At 43.7% G+C, this 16,563-nt stretch overlaps 1 long non-coding RNA gene across 1 annotated transcript in view; it reads left to right on the plus strand.

The window, feature by feature from the left end:
• The first annotated feature begins 5,057 nt into the window (after positions 1-5,057).
• Positions 5,058-16,563, plus strand: part of LOC142037566 (uncharacterized) — a 178,921-nt gene continuing 167,415 nt past the window's right edge. Inside the window, exon 1 of the long non-coding RNA XR_012652404.1 lies at positions 5,058-5,172. This is a non-coding gene — a long non-coding RNA (uncharacterized LOC142037566). The remainder of the gene's footprint in view (positions 5,173-16,563) is intronic.

Consider the following 16,563-nt stretch of genomic DNA (forward strand, 5'->3'; position numbering starts at 1 on the left):
TCAAGCTTGTTCAGTAATCCTTTAAAGGATTTCTTTTTGAATGCAAATAAGGAGATAATTATTTAATGTAATTCTTTTATTAATGTACTTCACAATACTTTTTACCTTACTTTTGTTGAGGTTTTTATATCCTTACTGCATTACAATCCTGATAGCAACCCTGGGTTTTGAAATTTCGGTGAATAACTTAAATTAACTTATAAGTCAAAAGGAAGGAAACCTCATTCCTTGCTTCTAAGCTACTCCAACCTGACAAATTCAATTTCTGAAGCACCACATTCCTGTGATCTCCTCCTTTCCTGATGGACAGCATGGTCTTTAAGTTTCTACTTGAGAAACTAATTTGGCTTTGAGTTTGAGTGTTAACTGTTTAGCTTCTGGTGATCAGGTGGCTCAGCAGAAGGGTGATGGGGTAAGTCCTTCTGTATTGTCAGGTCACTTATCAAATCCAGTCCAGCCAGGTAGTTTCCAAAAGCTGAGACATACCTGTGGCGTATGTGAAATGTGTCAGTTGTGAATAGATTTCAGCATCAGTAAAACCCAGCTGTAGGTTGGAACCTGCAGTCCTCCATTAAAATATGCTTTTTAAAAAAATTTAGTATGTAAGCAATTTAATGAGCGGTGGATCAGTCTGCATAGTTTTAATTTAAAGGCATTGCTATTCTTGGTCTGTGTGCATGGACAGGGAAACTGAGCTACCTTTCCTTTTATTTATTTTTAAGTAATATTGTGCTACTGCCAACCTGGAGGAAGTTCTTTGGCAATAACACTCTTGCCCTCAGTGATCACTTGCAGTCTATGAATGTTACATAAAAATAACAAACAAATCTGCTGCCAGAATCTATAGAAGCCTTTTCATAAATCCTGAAACAAACTCGGGCCATAGTAATTGCTGCCAGGCAGGGCTGAATAGTGTTTCTGAGTGGCATAAAATTTGGTGTGAGAAAGAGTTGAATTAAATATCTTGAATGAAGCAAATTTAAGACATTTAAAAAAGTAGTTTTCTGGATAATAAGCAGAACCACAATCCTCTCTCCGCATCTGTCCCTGGTTGATCATGAAGGGGGGACTTGGTTAAGAGGACATAGGTTAGGACTGGGATTGCTCAAGAAATAGCGTTTTCCAACTGATTGGAAAGGGTGGAAATAGGCAGTTGGGAATGAGAATTTCCATCAGAGGAAATGACGGGTTGATGCAATTGTTATGTAGTGCTTAAAAAGTGACTAAGAAACAGTCTTGAGTCTGGGACATCTGCACCTTGCCTCAAAATGTCTGCACCAAGTACTGTGATAACAGTTCTAGTTCATCCTAATGTAATGGCGGGTTTTCCCACGAGATCCTGACATTCCCGATGCTTTCCCTCGGAAAGGGAGGTGCTCAGGGAGGGCGAGATAACCATTTGATGCACGTATAAAGTGCCAATGCTGAGTTCCTAAAGCCCGTGTTGCCATGTGCTCAGCCTCCTATCCCTGTGGCAAGTTTGCAGACGCTCCTGACATGAACCTCGGTGACGCAAGGATGGTGAGATGCGGCTCCTGTGTTGCCTCTGCTCTCAGGGGACTGCGTTCCCCAGGCCTACAGTCTGGGAGCCCCAAGGGCATACGGGAATCCATCCTTTACTTATAAATGTGCCATCAACTTGGAGTAAAGCTGAGATTAAATGGGAATTAAAATTCATAAAATGCTGGATGTCACATAAAACTAAATAGCAGGTGACTGTTGTGAAGTACAGTCTCGTCATAAAATCATGACTTTTCTAATTAGATGTAATAGCATCAAAATATTGCAATTAAAAATCATAAAATGACAATGATTGCAGGAGTGTGAATTACAGCATGGCTAAAACTCATGAAACCTGTGTCAGTTTTCATGCATGCATGGCTAGAAGTGGCTTAAAGCAGCAGCTGTGGTGAAACACAGCTGTCTTAGAGCTACCTCACAGAAAGGTGTGGGCTACTCAGAAGTGTGTGGGTTTGGGGTTTTGATTATACACCAGTGGCCTGTTTTCAGAAAACAATGAGCTGGCTTCCTCAGGAGGGTCTCCAAAATGACTCATTCTCTTCCAGAACATGAGGTTTTGGCTGTGGCTAGGCAGAGCTGTGAGCATTGATCATCTTCCTGCAAGTTCTCGTGATCCTGAATCCACATTTTCCCCAGCTTTGTGGAGACCAAACGGGTAAAGATGCATGCTGAAGTTCTCCTAAGCTTATACTGTGTTTTCCTGAAGGGTTACAACAGAGTATGACCGCAGAGTGAGGAGTCCTCGTTTTCCTCTTCCCCTTTCCTTGGAAGGACAAGATCTTGCTGTTTGTGGGAGCAGGGCAGCGCTGTTGCCAACTGAAATGCCGTGGTTGCCTCTGGCTCCGTGGCATGAATATGCCGAGGTCTGTATTGTGTGAAAGTGCTGCTCTGAACAGGACCTGTCAGGTCTGGCGGTACAGACCACTTCCCACCGCTGGGATGGAGATCCTTGTGTGGGAGATGGCTAGAGCAAGATTTGGGTGGTTGGCTGCTCTTTGCTGAAGAGGCAGGGAGACTGTCCTACCAAACACAAAGCGATGGGACAGTAAGGTCAGGACTTTATCTTTTTCTTTCCACAAGGTACTTAGTGACAAAATTTTCAAGGGCAAGAACACTTAGAAGCTTTTTGGTAAATATTTCTGTTTTGGCTTGTTTAGTGGATATGTTTGTTCGGTTCCTTCTTGCTATCCGTAGATCCTAAAGTCTTGTAGGGCCCAATTAAGGAGGAACGAGACAGATTTGTGGGTGCTGGGACTTTTACATAACGTGATGGTGTACTTGTGGAGCAATAACTTTGAACAGAGTGGATGCTACTCTTCGACCTTGACAATTACGTGCCTGTGTATGGAAAAAGCAGTGTTCCCAGGGAAGGAGGACTAAGAGAATCAGGAGTTGTTAAGAAGAACCCCAAAGCCAGCAACCAGCAGATGAGATCATTAAGTCTGAGGGTAATGTGGTTCCTGGGAAAGGTTTAGCAACTAATTAATTTTCTTTTTCTGCTTATGCAGACACTCTTTTGGGTACTGCCAATGTGTGATTAAAGCACATCCATTGCTTCATGAAGTGGAATCTTACCAAGTCGCCGAGTATGACTCAGTTGATCTGACATGTGTTGGGGTACGTGGGGCTCAGCGCGTGTGTGTTCCTACTGATCAAGGGACCCTACGCTTTGTGCGTTCAGGCTCCCTTACCTCCTTAGAGATGCTCTTTCATTATTTGCTCTTATTTAAAAGTACACTCTCGCGGTGGGTAAGGAAGCAGCTGTGAGAAAGCAGTGACTGAATTACTCAATGCTTCTGAAGTGTTTGTGGGTAGAGGGAAGAATGGAAAAGCAGAGGAGATAATGACTGTGCTGTCTTTCCAAGAGCAGAGAAGGCACAAGGATGCAGAGAAAGACTGAATTGCCTTTTAAAATACATTAAGACAGTCATGCTGATCTGTAAATATTTGGGCTTCAACCATACAGGAATTAGAAGGATGATGCCCCCAAATGACAGCCACTGGCATACTTTCATTTCATTACAGCCATTAAAATGTAGCATGCCAAAAAAGGCTGTGCCTCTACATCTGCCTATGCATAGACTTCTCGTTATACATAGTAGATATCGAAGAGCAAAGGCAATAAATACCTGGAGTCTGTGTGTGGCTTCGTGTATATTGGTAAAAGCTCTGCTGTTGTCTTGTAGAAAATGAATGAAATCTAAGTAGTGAGAAATCTGTTATGTTTTGCCTGGCAAGCAGCAGTGTACCCATTTTCCTCTCTTCCCCTCACCTCGTGCAAATGATGAGGTGCGTGGATTAGTGACAGAAGAATGAGTAAGGTTTTTCTGTGTTTACTTACATAAAATCTAGTCCAAGTACATTTACTGAGTGGATACAGTTTTTCCTAGCATTAAATCACAGCCTGTTACAGCAGTGATTCTCGAGCCTTTCCAGTAGGCAAAGCTCCCTTTCCCACCTAGCCATCAAGAAGTGTGGTCCCAGCCCTGTTAATGAGTCCCAGGAGAACAACGTATGTATTTTATATATGATTAGTAAATTCTGTGGAGGCACAGTCCTAATATTGCTTCAGGCAGCACTTATGAAAGTCCTGCTGTGAAAAATACAGATGCCTTTTCTTTTTTTTTCTTCTTTTTTTTTTTTTTTTCAAATGGAAAAACTGTTCATCCGTGAGGTGTGAACAGGCCCTATCACCACCACCCGGTGAGAAAGGGACGCAGCCCTGCTCCCCAGACTTCGTTAGTTCACTAGCTGCATCCCAACAGCCTCTAAAACAGTTTAAGATTTCGACTTCCTTCGGAAAGACCTAGTCGACCAGACAGTGTTATCTTAGATGCCATTTGCATAAAGGATCCTCATGTATTTCATGCCAGCGAAGCTGCCAGCCAGGTCTCCAAGCCATCTGAGACCCCCTCTGGGGCGAGGCACGTCTCAGAAACCTAAAAGGAAGGTTTTCCTCTGACACAGAGGAAAGCTGTTGCTTGTGGTCCTCTAGATGAATGGGAGATACCTAAGGAGAGGGACCGGATTTTAAGATTAAACATACCAGCACCCTAGAGAAACACAGATTGCTGGAGATGGGGGGCTGTACCAGTAGCTCGGCCATGCGGTATATGTCCTGTGACACAGAAAAATGCGCGCTGCTGTTTCTGGATCTGTGTGTGAAATATTAAAAGGCAATATGATGTGCAGCGAACGGCGTGGCAGCGCTCCACCTACTCCAGCAGAACCCGTGCTCTCGCAGGGAAGCAGGAGAAAGTAACAGGAGGGCTCAGGGTGCTGCCTCCATCCCCCAGCAAGGGAGACGATAAAGGGGTGCAACACCGACCACTGAATGAGAAAAGACAGAAGGGTATTAATTACCCCAGGAGCTGATTAAAGCACAGCCCCCTCGCTCATTCCGGCCCCGAGCACAGCACGCTGCGACGATGCAGCCGACTGCAGCCACCGTCCTCCTGGGGCTGGGGAGCGCTGAGGGGGAGGACAAAAGTTGTGGTACTGCGTGGGGGAAGCATAGGTAAGAGCGAGGGCTTGAGACTAACTGAACCTGCCACGGGGTGTCACGCCGATGTGCACGGACGCAGCCAAGGGCACATTCGTCTGGCAGCTTCGGATCTGACTTGCGGAGGCGCCTCTGAATGCAAAGTTCAGGTAGTTCAGCACAGAACATTTCCCGCTCCTCTGGGAGAGAGATGAAGGGTGTGCGTGTTTGTGTCCCCGGCTCTCCGGCATTGTCTGCCTGTTTACAAACTGCGCGCACTGCGATTTTGTGTATATTAATACTTGGCAGCTTACATAAATAGGCTTGTGGCTGAGGCACAAGCAGCAGTGGGCTCCAGCTATCCTAACTGTGACTGCTCTGCTAACAGAAATAGAAAACAGTTTTTAAGTCCTTCTGACTTTGAACACTGCACTGCGAGCCAATCTTTTTATATTAAAAATAGCATTTCCTTACAGAGACTCTTTTGGAGTGGCTCTGTATCTCCGCTTTCCTTTCCTCTTCTGTGCTTAAATAAAGACTGATTAATTAATCAGGCTTTTCTCTGCATAAATGATGAGGATTTCTGGCAAGTGATCTGATATTGCTATCTTCATGCTGTCCATTGAAATTTAGGGAAAGCAAACTACTTGCAAATCACTACCAGTGGTGCAAGACAGTGCTGCAGGTTTTGAGCAGGGAAAATAACATGTAAAATATTAGATAGGTGCTTTATTTGAATTAATCTGATTATTTTTTTTTTAACTGAATGATTATGTGATTGCTTGGCCTAACATGAATTGATCAGACTTTCCTCCTTTTTACAGCCATGCACCGTAAGGTCAGCACATGGTGTTATACCTGACCACAGCAATATGAAAAATTTCAACTGTGAAACTGAATTTTTAGGTTTTTGGTTTTTCTCCTCCCCTACTTTGAAGGCATGCAGGGCCCCAGCAGACCCTGAGGAGCCTCAAGGTGGGGTGCTACACAGTGCAATAGCTGAGTAGCCCAATGGCAGGGTTTTGGTACCCAAAGGGTAGAGCATCATGCAGGCAAGCCCACAGCGGAGCCACTAACTGCTGGGGGAGTGGAACATGGGGATGGGTGACCCCACAGCTGGGCAGGGCTAAGGCTGTGCACAGACCTATTGCCCTCTCTGACTTCTAGCTAACCTCTGTGTGGAAATTGGAGCCATGGCTACCCTACAATGCCAGATGGCTGGAATGGGAAGCCACCTTCTCTTGGGAGAACGTGCGATGAGGCACGGAGATGACCCGTTCGGCAAGAAGGGGCACAGTGGGATGTCATGGAAGGTGTCGTCCGGTCAGGGAACCCACCCCCAGGAGGAGAAAGGAGCCAAGACATACCCAAATTATAGCTCCTGTGAACCTCTGCACAGTTAAATGTGAGGCTCGTATGTGAAACTTCACTGCAGACCTGAGCCTGACTTTGAATCATGCAGAGGTCACATGAGGTTTTTACAGGCACTTTGCACCATTTCTTTTCTGTTTATAACTTTTGCGGGTGGGTTTTTTGCTTGCTTGGTTGGTTTTTTTTTAACCTCCATATCGACTGGAATTTGTGTTTGAAGCTTTTGGAGCTCATTCCTTCCGAAAGCTCTGCCTAGGAGGATAAAGAGGAAGGATTGTTTTGATATCTCAGTAACGAACTAGATCCTCTATCAGTGTGACTTATTAGATAAGACCCCAGTTTGGTGTCGGGAAGTGTGTGCTATATTCTCATCTCTGTACTGACGTATTAGGCAGCCTTGCTAATCATTTCGTCTCCTCCTGCCTCTTCTTTCTCGCTTGTAAATTGAGGCTGACGATGCTTGCCTCCCTTTGTAACACACTTTAAAACCCACAGAAGACGATTGCTGTGGATGATCAAAGGGAAGTCTGATTGTGCTGTTCACTACATCAAAAATGTGTTTTATTACATGAGTTCCACTACTGGAAAGCTTGAATTTACATTTACAGTGGTATGAGTCTGACTGAAAGCTCACTGACGTCAATGCAAGGCTTTGCGTTGATTTCAAAGGACATTAAATAAAGCTTTATATAAAGATGCATGCTTCTTTTTTCTTGCTGACTGTCGTATTTGCCATTTGCCCAAAATGGCACTTAATTCACTTGAACTATCAGAGGATATACAACAGATATAAAATACGGCAGTGGCTATTCTGGTTTTGCAGCAAGAACAGGGAGAGGGACTCCACAAAAACCTGGACGAGAGCTCTGCTTGTGGTCATCTTTTGTAATATTTGGCCTAAATGTCTGTTAGTAAATAATATAGCTCTTCCTCACCTGCGAAAACACAGCAGAAGCACCACTATAAAATGAGGACTGGAATCCCGAGCTTCTTGTGAGATTCTTTTCTTTAGACTACAGAAATGTCTGCTGGGTCTTCATGGCAAATCACTCCCTGTGGCTGAATGGCAGCCATTCAACATGTTAAGAAGAAACAGCATATCTGGGCACATAAAATACATAGGTATATGCACTTTATTAAGAAAAAACCAGCATGATGTATGATCTTGAATTAATAGGGCAAAAAGAGATCAGTGGTCACTTAAACACTCTGCCCCTTCCCATTTGTTTGCACTGTCCAGGGAGTCTTTTATGCAGTAGGTTAGGTGTGTACGTGAAACCTCCACCCTTGACGTTCAGACTGTCCATGCATGACCTACAGTAGCAGTGAGTCATATATGTATCGGTGAACCTCTTAAAACCTCTTTAAGAGGTGAACCCTCTTAAAAAGGCTGCCTCTAAAGACACTGCTCTCCCTTCGACACACAGAAATAAAGTAATTAGAGTCTTGTTTTCTAGATTACTTTTCCTGCCAGCCAAGCCTTGATTTTTAAGATCTCCAATTATCCCTTTAGAGACAAGTAATAATCCTGACAATTTTTTTTTTTTTTCCTGATTACAGTTGCACGGTAGTTTTAGTCTCCTATTTTCTGCAACAACTCAAAGGCAAATGCTCAGCTGAGTCATTTCAGCAGGGAATCAGACTCAAAGAGGTGCAAACGGTGGCTGAGGCACGGGGCTGCATGGACAAAAAGGCATGGACAAATTTGCCGTGGACAAATCCCTAACAGTAACATTGTCTTGGCAATGCCCTTGTGGCACTTTTGGAGGATAGATGCTCACCTACTCATTTTCTTTTGGTGTGTTTTCTGGTTCTTGACTCTAGCCTGAATCCAGGCATTGCCTGGCTGGAATTGCTATATTACCCTTATTTCAATGTACCTTTCTCAGAGTCAGTCCACCTGCAACCATCTGGTGATGAGCCCTTTTCCTCCTGCAAGGTAGTTTATTCACCCATTCCTTAGAATAATTAGTTATGGACAGTAGCAATTATCAATAAGGTTTGATAAACACCTACAGCATTTTCTCAAGCTCCAAAATCAAATTGCTCTTTTCATCGTCACACCAAGGAATATGATAGATTAGAAACAATAATAAAGGCATTTGCCAGCCTAGGTCCTTTCAGAAATCAGACTGTAGTCTTATGGGCCATCCCAGAGCTTTTTTTCTTTATCTCATGCTTGTGCTTCAGAAAACGGCATGATCTTTCTTTCCATCTCTCTGCCAGACCTCTTACCTCTGATTTTCTGCTAGTCTGGTGTTTAAATAGGACAACGCTTTCTATGAAACTTTATCTTCCTGTGGTCTTTATCATGACCTGTTTTGCTGTTGATGTTTTAAAGAGACTGTTGTTTCCAAGATATTTCCGTTTGAATATTTCATGCTTAACTTTGAATGACTTACTGACATTACAGTCATTGAGGCAGTCAGTGATAAAAGAGTTCTGCACTAACTTCTCTCTGAGAGTCTGTGAGTTGTACATAGTATTGTGTAGACACTTAGGGGAAAACTAGGGGTGTTTTGTTTTAGATAACTTGTACATCAGACAGCCTTAGGCATTTTGATACGTGCTTTTCATTATGCCTCACAGCGCTTTCTAGTTGTGTTTCAGAGATGACTAAAGTGAGACACAAAGTGTTAATGGCTTATTTGGGGAAATGGTAGGACTGAGCGATAGAGCTGGTAGCAGGCTTCTGGAGTTCTCCCTCAGCTCCTTTATCCCAGCTCGAGTTTGGTGCACCCTAATTCCCACCAACAGGCAGCAGTTCTTCCTCTGCTGTTCACCTCACCATTGTGGAACAGGATGCATTCAGCTGGCTGGAGAGGCACGTGTTCGGCTCTTCGGAGCTAAAGAGGGGGAAGAACTTCAATCCCAGCAACCCTGGGCTTGCCTTTAGCTCTCAGAAATGCCCCGAGTGTGTTTTAGGTCTCGGGTGAGCTTTAGAGGTCTCCTTCAGGTACCCGAGAAAAGAAAGTATCGAATCTTAAGAGATTTATTGAGGGAGCAGAACCTGCGTTTGGCACACTGGCACAATAAGTCCAGTTTGGGCTTTGGCATACTGGATTCCCTCTGGAGGAAAGGAGATGTCCCAGCACAAACCGCAGCCTGGCTAGGGGACAGAAAGAAGGAGGTTTTATTGCCAGCATTTCCCTGATGTTACCATTTCTGCTGGATTGTTAAGTGCAACTAGGCTACAACAAACAGGTTAATATATAGCCTGGCTTTCAGGTGCACAGCTGCTTGTTCCTGTGCTCCCCAGTCACTAAAAGACCTTTGTCCTTAAAAATCACTTTCCTGGGAAAATCCACAATCAAAGTGGGATGTCTCCCCCTTTATGCTTTGTCCATTGACGTGGAGCAAAGCAGGAGGGTTTCAGAGCTCAGAACGGGTCTACCAGCTTAAATGCTCTATTACACCCTTATAGGGAGCCATGGGGATGTGGGCAGTGGCCATTTCAGCAGTTAAAACCTGTGAGGAGCGGGGAAAGGATAGCAATGCTGTCACGAGCACACAGTTTCACAGCATGGTGGTGTGGGGAAGCTGGAGGGGACAGCTTAGAGGGTGCTGGGGCTAACTCTGCTGAAGTTCATGGCACAGTCCAACTGCTGGCCGTGGACCAAAGTCTTGCTCGTGAGGAGCCTTAGACACACAGCTGCCTCTTGTCTTCAGAGGGGGCAGCCCATCGTGCTTTCAAAAATCTGCCGCACTTGATCTTGAAACACATCGAAGACTGGTAGATAGGCCATTTTTATGATGTGTGTCAGTCCACCTTTTTCTTTTGCCCTGGCCTTTTCAGGTATTGCTGCTGAGGTGGAGTTGAGCCAAGTATTGAATTCTAATGCCAATGCCTGCTGCTTCCAAGAAACTCAATCAGCATAACAGACTGCATAACAGCATAACATACAAAAGATATATCCATATGGAGCTACCGTGAGGTCATGGGATAGCACAGAAGCCTCAAAATGGATTAAAAGTATATATTTTGGGGAATTATATTGATTTCCATTTTTAAATTTCAGGGCTACAAGCGGAATTGTTTGGAGAATACTTAGGGATATAAGCGATTAGCTCTTGTGTTGCAAAGGTCACAACAATTCCAGGAAATTAACTATAACACAAAGTCCACTTTAGAGTTGATCTGGAGCATAGATTTCAGATTATGATTTTTTTTTTTTTCTTGATTTAAGATTTCTGGTGAGGGAAGATCCGTCACAAGGTATGGGATACGTAATCCCAATGATCAGTTATTCCGCTCTTGCTTTGTGCTTTATTTCTAGGGTGAATTTGCCTAGCTTCATCTTCCTACAGTTGATTCCTGCTATATTTTTTGTTTGCTGAATGTAAGAGCCATTAGTTATGGCAATTGTGGAAGGTGGTGATTAAACTGTGAGGAAAACATTCGTAATGTTCTTTTCCATAAATTAATTAGACTGAATTGTGTACATCCTTCATTCTTTAACTGTTTTTGTTATTCACTGATCCCTTTACAGTTTTCAGCTGCTTCTAGGCATGTGGATACCAGAATGGAGCACAGCAGTAGTTGCAACAGAGCCAAATGAGAGGTTGTTTGGCTTCTTGATATTCCCCTGTTTGCATGCTTTAAATATACCGATCACAGTAAGTCACAGGGGATTGATAATTGCCATAAACATAAGCCTTTTTTAAAAATTGCTGGTTCCCTGGTGAACATGGCCTGGATTCCTTCTGTACGGGTACAGAGCCGCTCGGTCAGTTCTCCTGGAGCGGGAGCTGTTTTCTTGTTCTTGGCTCACCAGGAATTCAGGCCACCAAGCATCAATGCCTGTCCTCCTTCCTTACCAGTCTTTGGATCTCTGTCACTTGTAACCCCGGATCAAGAGTGCTTCTGCTTGTGCTGCAAGGTCACTGACAAAAAGTAGTAAATAACACCGGCTGAGGATTGCTTCCTACAGAAACCCACAAAACCCCACCTGTGTTTAGAAACGATCCCTTATTTACTCCTGCAGCTGAAGACCTGACTGCTGTCCAGCTGAGAGCCGCCTGGCATGTGCCACATAGATTTGTGTCGTTGTCATTCTTTGGTCTAGAAGGCAAGCTATTGCAGAAGGATAAAAACTATATTACCTCTGTTATGAAGTCCCACACCAGCCATTCTCTTGTCTTGGCCAAAACTGGGCCTCTCTGGTACAATATATGTGTTCTTGTACTCTCCTGGAGCTTCCCCAACATTCAAAGGTTTAAAGATTCAGCTTCAGTGATCTAAACAACCCTTTGGATGACTCTTAAAAACTTGAATCCGCATTAGCTTTCATTAAACCTTTTTCTGTTATTTTTATAACACAGGGTATTTCATCACCACGTGATATGAGCCGATGCTCTTTTACCTATTTCTGTAGCACAGAAATATCTACTGACTACTACTGTATTTTCTTCATTACTACTGATAACTCCACTGTTTCGGTATCATTTGCTTTTCTTGGCATCCTCAGAAAACCCCGTGCCTCTTTATTTAGTGCTAAATTCCGTTTCTTTTTTCAATTGTCTATTATTTTCGATTTAAGTTTGTATTATCAGTTAACAACTTCCGTACTTGGCTATGTGTTATAGGTTGGGGTTTTGTTGTTGTTTCAAGTGTACAATTGCCCACTTCTTCTCTTCAAGCCAAGGGCTTTTAAAATTATTGAATGCTTTTTTTTTTTTTTAAATATGGAATCTTCATTTCTAGGTTATTCAGTAAAATGCTCTTAAATAATGATAACTCATGTTTTTATGTGTCCTTTTTCCATCTCATTATCAAATATTTTTAGCTGTATGAAATGGCAGGAAGTAGAGTTAGATCAGTGGTTTGGGCTGTGCATTTGTGATGTTCAAAATGAATAGCCAAAGCACTCGCATGTACCAAAGTGTAACCACTTGGTTTCTGTTTTGGTTTTGTGCTTCCTTGTTATCTGCCAGACTGAGTCAAGATACAGCCCTTTTAAGTCAGGAAATGATTGAAATTGTTGTTGATAATTTAAAAAATATGGGCATATTTTAGTTCTGGCAGTTTGACACCTCCAAAACAAGATCCTTGCACTGAAATCCTGGTCCTAATGCTGAATGAGAAAGCTGTATTAGAGAGGGATGCTTCAGGAGCTTGTCGCCTTGTTTGCTCGCATGATTTGGAGGTCTGTAGGAGATAATGACTCATTAATCTGTCCTGTATTTTTTCAGAGCATTGACTCATATATTTGTATTTGTTGCTGGGATGTCGATGACAACATAGCGCCGTATTTGACAGAAAAAGCTACTTCTTCCAATTAAAACCTCTCTGTATACACAATTCTAGCCAAGAACAGATTTTACTGGTTTCCCTAGGCTGTCTCAAATTTTTTTCCATCTTTCTTTCTTCCTTACTTTCTCTCTAATAACCTGTTTCTATCTTGTGATATTTACATGCCGCTCCCAATAACATCTATAATTTATAAGCCTTACTTCCAGTGCACTGAAAGATCAAAATAATGTCCAAAGAGCATGATGCAGTCATCTCAGCTTTGATATTACTTTATTTTTAGTTGTCCTCCCTAGACAGAGCAGCATGACATTTTCTGTCAGCTCTTGCTACCAAATTTCTAGCCCGCATTGCCTGAGGCCCAAATGATTATAAATTTGTATTTTTGAGGTGGACTATTCACTGGGGCCTATCTGCTTAAGATTTCACTGAGATGTTAGCAGCAATCACTCCTGAAAGAGCTGGTTTTTCCCACTAAATATTTTAGCTGCAGATTAAGACAACAATTTCACTTCAGCCTTTTTTGCATCTTTTTCAAGATGTGTGAAATTAGGTTGCCTTAAAAGCAACAGGGCAAATAGTAATGAAAGAAATACTTACTTGTTTCTTTCTGGTGTTAGTTCCAGTTAGCAGCTCACTAGCTCTAATTGCATACTTTTCTCAGCAGTTCAGGGCTTTTAGGAGAGAATAGAAATGTCACCAGCAGGGAAGACGAGTCACCAACTTTAGACAGCAGATGAGTGGCAGAACTGGAAATAGGGCCAAGTTTTCTAATCCTACTGTCTAAAATGCTGCTTGATGCCTTACATTGATTTAGCAGGCTAAAATGTACTTTTCTAACCTAATGTATGCCTGTCATGGTTTAGCCCCAGCCGACAACCAAGCACCACACAGCCGCTCGCTCACTCCCCCCCCGTTGGATGGGGGAGAGAATCGGAAGGGTAAAAGTGAGAAAACTCCTGGGTTGAGATAAATACAGTTTAACAGGTAAAGCAAAAGCCGTGCACGCAAGCAAAGCAAAACCAGGAATTCCTTCACCACTTCCCATGGTGTTGAGACATCTCCAGGAAAGCAGGGCTCCATCACGCCTAACCGTGACTTGGGAAGACAAACGCCATCACTCCGAACGTCCCCCCCTTCCTTCTTCTTCCCCCAGCTTTATATGCTGAGCACGACATCGTATAGTCAGGGATATCCCTCGGGTCAGTTTGGGTCAGCTGTCCGGGCTGTGTCCCCTCCCAACTCCTTGTGCCCCCCCAGCCTCCTCGCTGGTGGGGTGGGCTGAGAAGCAGAAAAGCCCTTGGCTCTGGGTAAGCACTGCTCAGCAGGAACGAAAACATCCCTGTGTCATCAAGTCAACACTGTTTCCATCACAAATCCCAAACAGCCCATACTAGCTACTGTGAAGAAAAATAACTCTATCCCAGCCAAAACCAGTACAATGTCCAACAGTTTCAGTATCTTCAGTGTCTCGTGCTACCAAGAGCCACTCTCCAGCAAGCTACAGGGAGGAGAGGACCAGACACTGCAAGATGTGCTTGGCTGCTGTCAGGCAATGCTGCTGACTGCGGGGAAATTTGGGATGCAAAACTCTATCTGCCCCATCCTAACCTTTCAAAAAATTGCTTTGTGTGATATTTCCACAATTCCCAGCCCCAGATCACCAGCGGTTTTGTTATATGTGCAGGAATTGAATGAGGAGCTGAGGCTGCTGAAGGACGACATTTATCATGGGACACTGCAGGTGCAGTGGAAAGGCTTGGAGTTTGTTTGTGTATTTCTATTCTTACATTCTGTATGAAACCTAATCTAAAGCGCTTCAGTAACAGCTGGAACTGCCAGAAGATTTCTTTGAAAACTTTCATGAGATCAGGTGTTTTTTATAGATAAAACACCTTCTGACTTTATTGGAAATCAGAAGTCCTAATGATTATGCCATGCACTCTGAATTCCTGGGGGGTTATTTTTAGGCCTGCCATTAACACTGCAAGCTCTAGCCTGTCAGGTTTCTAGTGGGCGCTTAAGCTTTCCTTAAAACCTTTGGCGTGTTGGCTTCATAAGCCGGGTGATGTACTCGGCTTGGTGTGCCCAGCTCCTGGGGCTGGTTGGCCAAGCCTGCCCGCAGCATGGCTCCTCCAGGCACCCTTGCTGTGTGCCATGCCAGGCTCTGCTCCGTCTCCTCTAACACAGCCTGCTGGACACAGCCAAAGTTGGTAGGCGACTCAAAATACTCTGTAAAAATGTCCTGGCCTTCACTAGGCACCTTCCCTCTAGCCAAGGGCAGGGGAGTTGGAGAGGGCAGGAGATGAGTGGTAGGGGCTTTGGGAGGTGATTGGGAAGCTGAAAGCAGTGGGTTCGTTGAGAGGAAAAATATTTTTGGGGGAGCCAGAGCGGAAAAGGAAAGGAGAGAGAAAGAGAGAGGATCAGGTATTTGATCCTGAATTTGAAATAGAAAAAGAAATAGGATAGGGTGGTGCTGGGAGGATCCAGAGAATGGTAAAAGGATTAAGTGTGGGCAAGGAGGGCTATAGAGAGGAAGGGATTTTACATTGAAAGAGGCCTAAAGGTGGTGGTGGGGGAAACTATGAAGAGGAGAAGAGGAAAAGAAGCACAATGTCTCTGCTAGCCTGGAGATATGAGACTGAGTTGGTTTGTGGCCTCTTTAGTGTTTGACTACTTGGGAAACCAAGAAATTGTTTTATTTGTTATTAAGACACTGTCCATTGTAGGGCATTTCCTGCTAAAGGAGGGACTCGCAGCCAAGAATTTGGGGTAATTAAAAAAAAAAAAAAAAGCAATGAGGTTACATGTGTAGGATGTAATATCTATGATTGAATACAATACAAATATTTAGGGGGCATAAAGACTCCTGCAATAGGTCATTACTGGGTCAGTAAGGCCCATAATTTTAGAAAGACTTGAGTACCCTTACCTGCCTTTTCTAGTGCTCATATCTGTGGCGTATGGGAATTGTCTGTGCAATTCAGCACTCTATAGTCCCTATGTGACATATGTAAAAATTAAATGCCTAAGAAAGACATCCTTAGAAACCAGAGTATATTTGGTATGCTATTTAGACAATCAGTATTTCAGGGTCAGAATATAAAGATAAGAACTATAGCCAGGAAGATAAAGAGGTATGGACACAGCATAATGTGACCGAATCCCATCTGAGACTTTCCAGTACTATGTCAGTATAAATGTCTACTTCCCTCAGGCGGAGAATTGGCTTCCAGGGATGCGTCTCGTGAAGGGAAAATTCTATTGCAAACTCTCGGAGCTAGGAAGGTGTTAAAACCTCAGCCAAAATATAAAGTTGTGTTACATAAGGTTCGGAAAAGTGCAGATTGCCTCTCCTCGGCTAATCTGTCATAGCCATCTGCTGGCTTGCTGTTGTCTCACAGCAAATACAAGCTGGTTTAAGTTAGTTTAGTGGGGTTTTTTGGTTGTGGTTTTGGGTTCTTTTTTTAACGGAGGGTTAAACTAGTTCAGTCACTGTGTGCTTCTTGAGGTGAGAGCATGCCCAAGGACAGTTACTGCCAATCAGTTAGCATGCCGTACTGTGCTGTGTTGGAGCCCGCAGCCTGCTGGGAGCAGCTCATCAGGCATGAAACAATCCCTATTTTAGTGGATTATAAACTCTGAAATGTGACAATACTGATCTTTAAAACAACATTCTGGCTTTGTTATCTTGGCAAAAAAAAAGAATCTAGTGGATGTAACTGTTGCCCAATCTCTAATGACTCTTCATGTGAAAACAAACCAATGGATTAGAGTAGGTGGCTTCCCAGCCAACGCGCCCCACCAGGCGCAGAGGATGGGTTTGCTCTCCCAGCCCAGCCATTGCACAGGGGGTGACAAACATACTTCTCCCAGGAGTGTTCAAAGCGGGGTACTGAGCTGTGGCTCAGAGCAGCAATTCAGGGAATGTGTGCCCTGA

The sequence above is a fragment of the Buteo buteo genome, chromosome 12 (assembly GCF_964188355.1).
Source record: "Buteo buteo chromosome 12, bButBut1.hap1.1, whole genome shotgun sequence".
Lineage (NCBI taxonomy): Eukaryota > Metazoa > Chordata > Aves > Accipitriformes > Accipitridae > Buteo > Buteo buteo.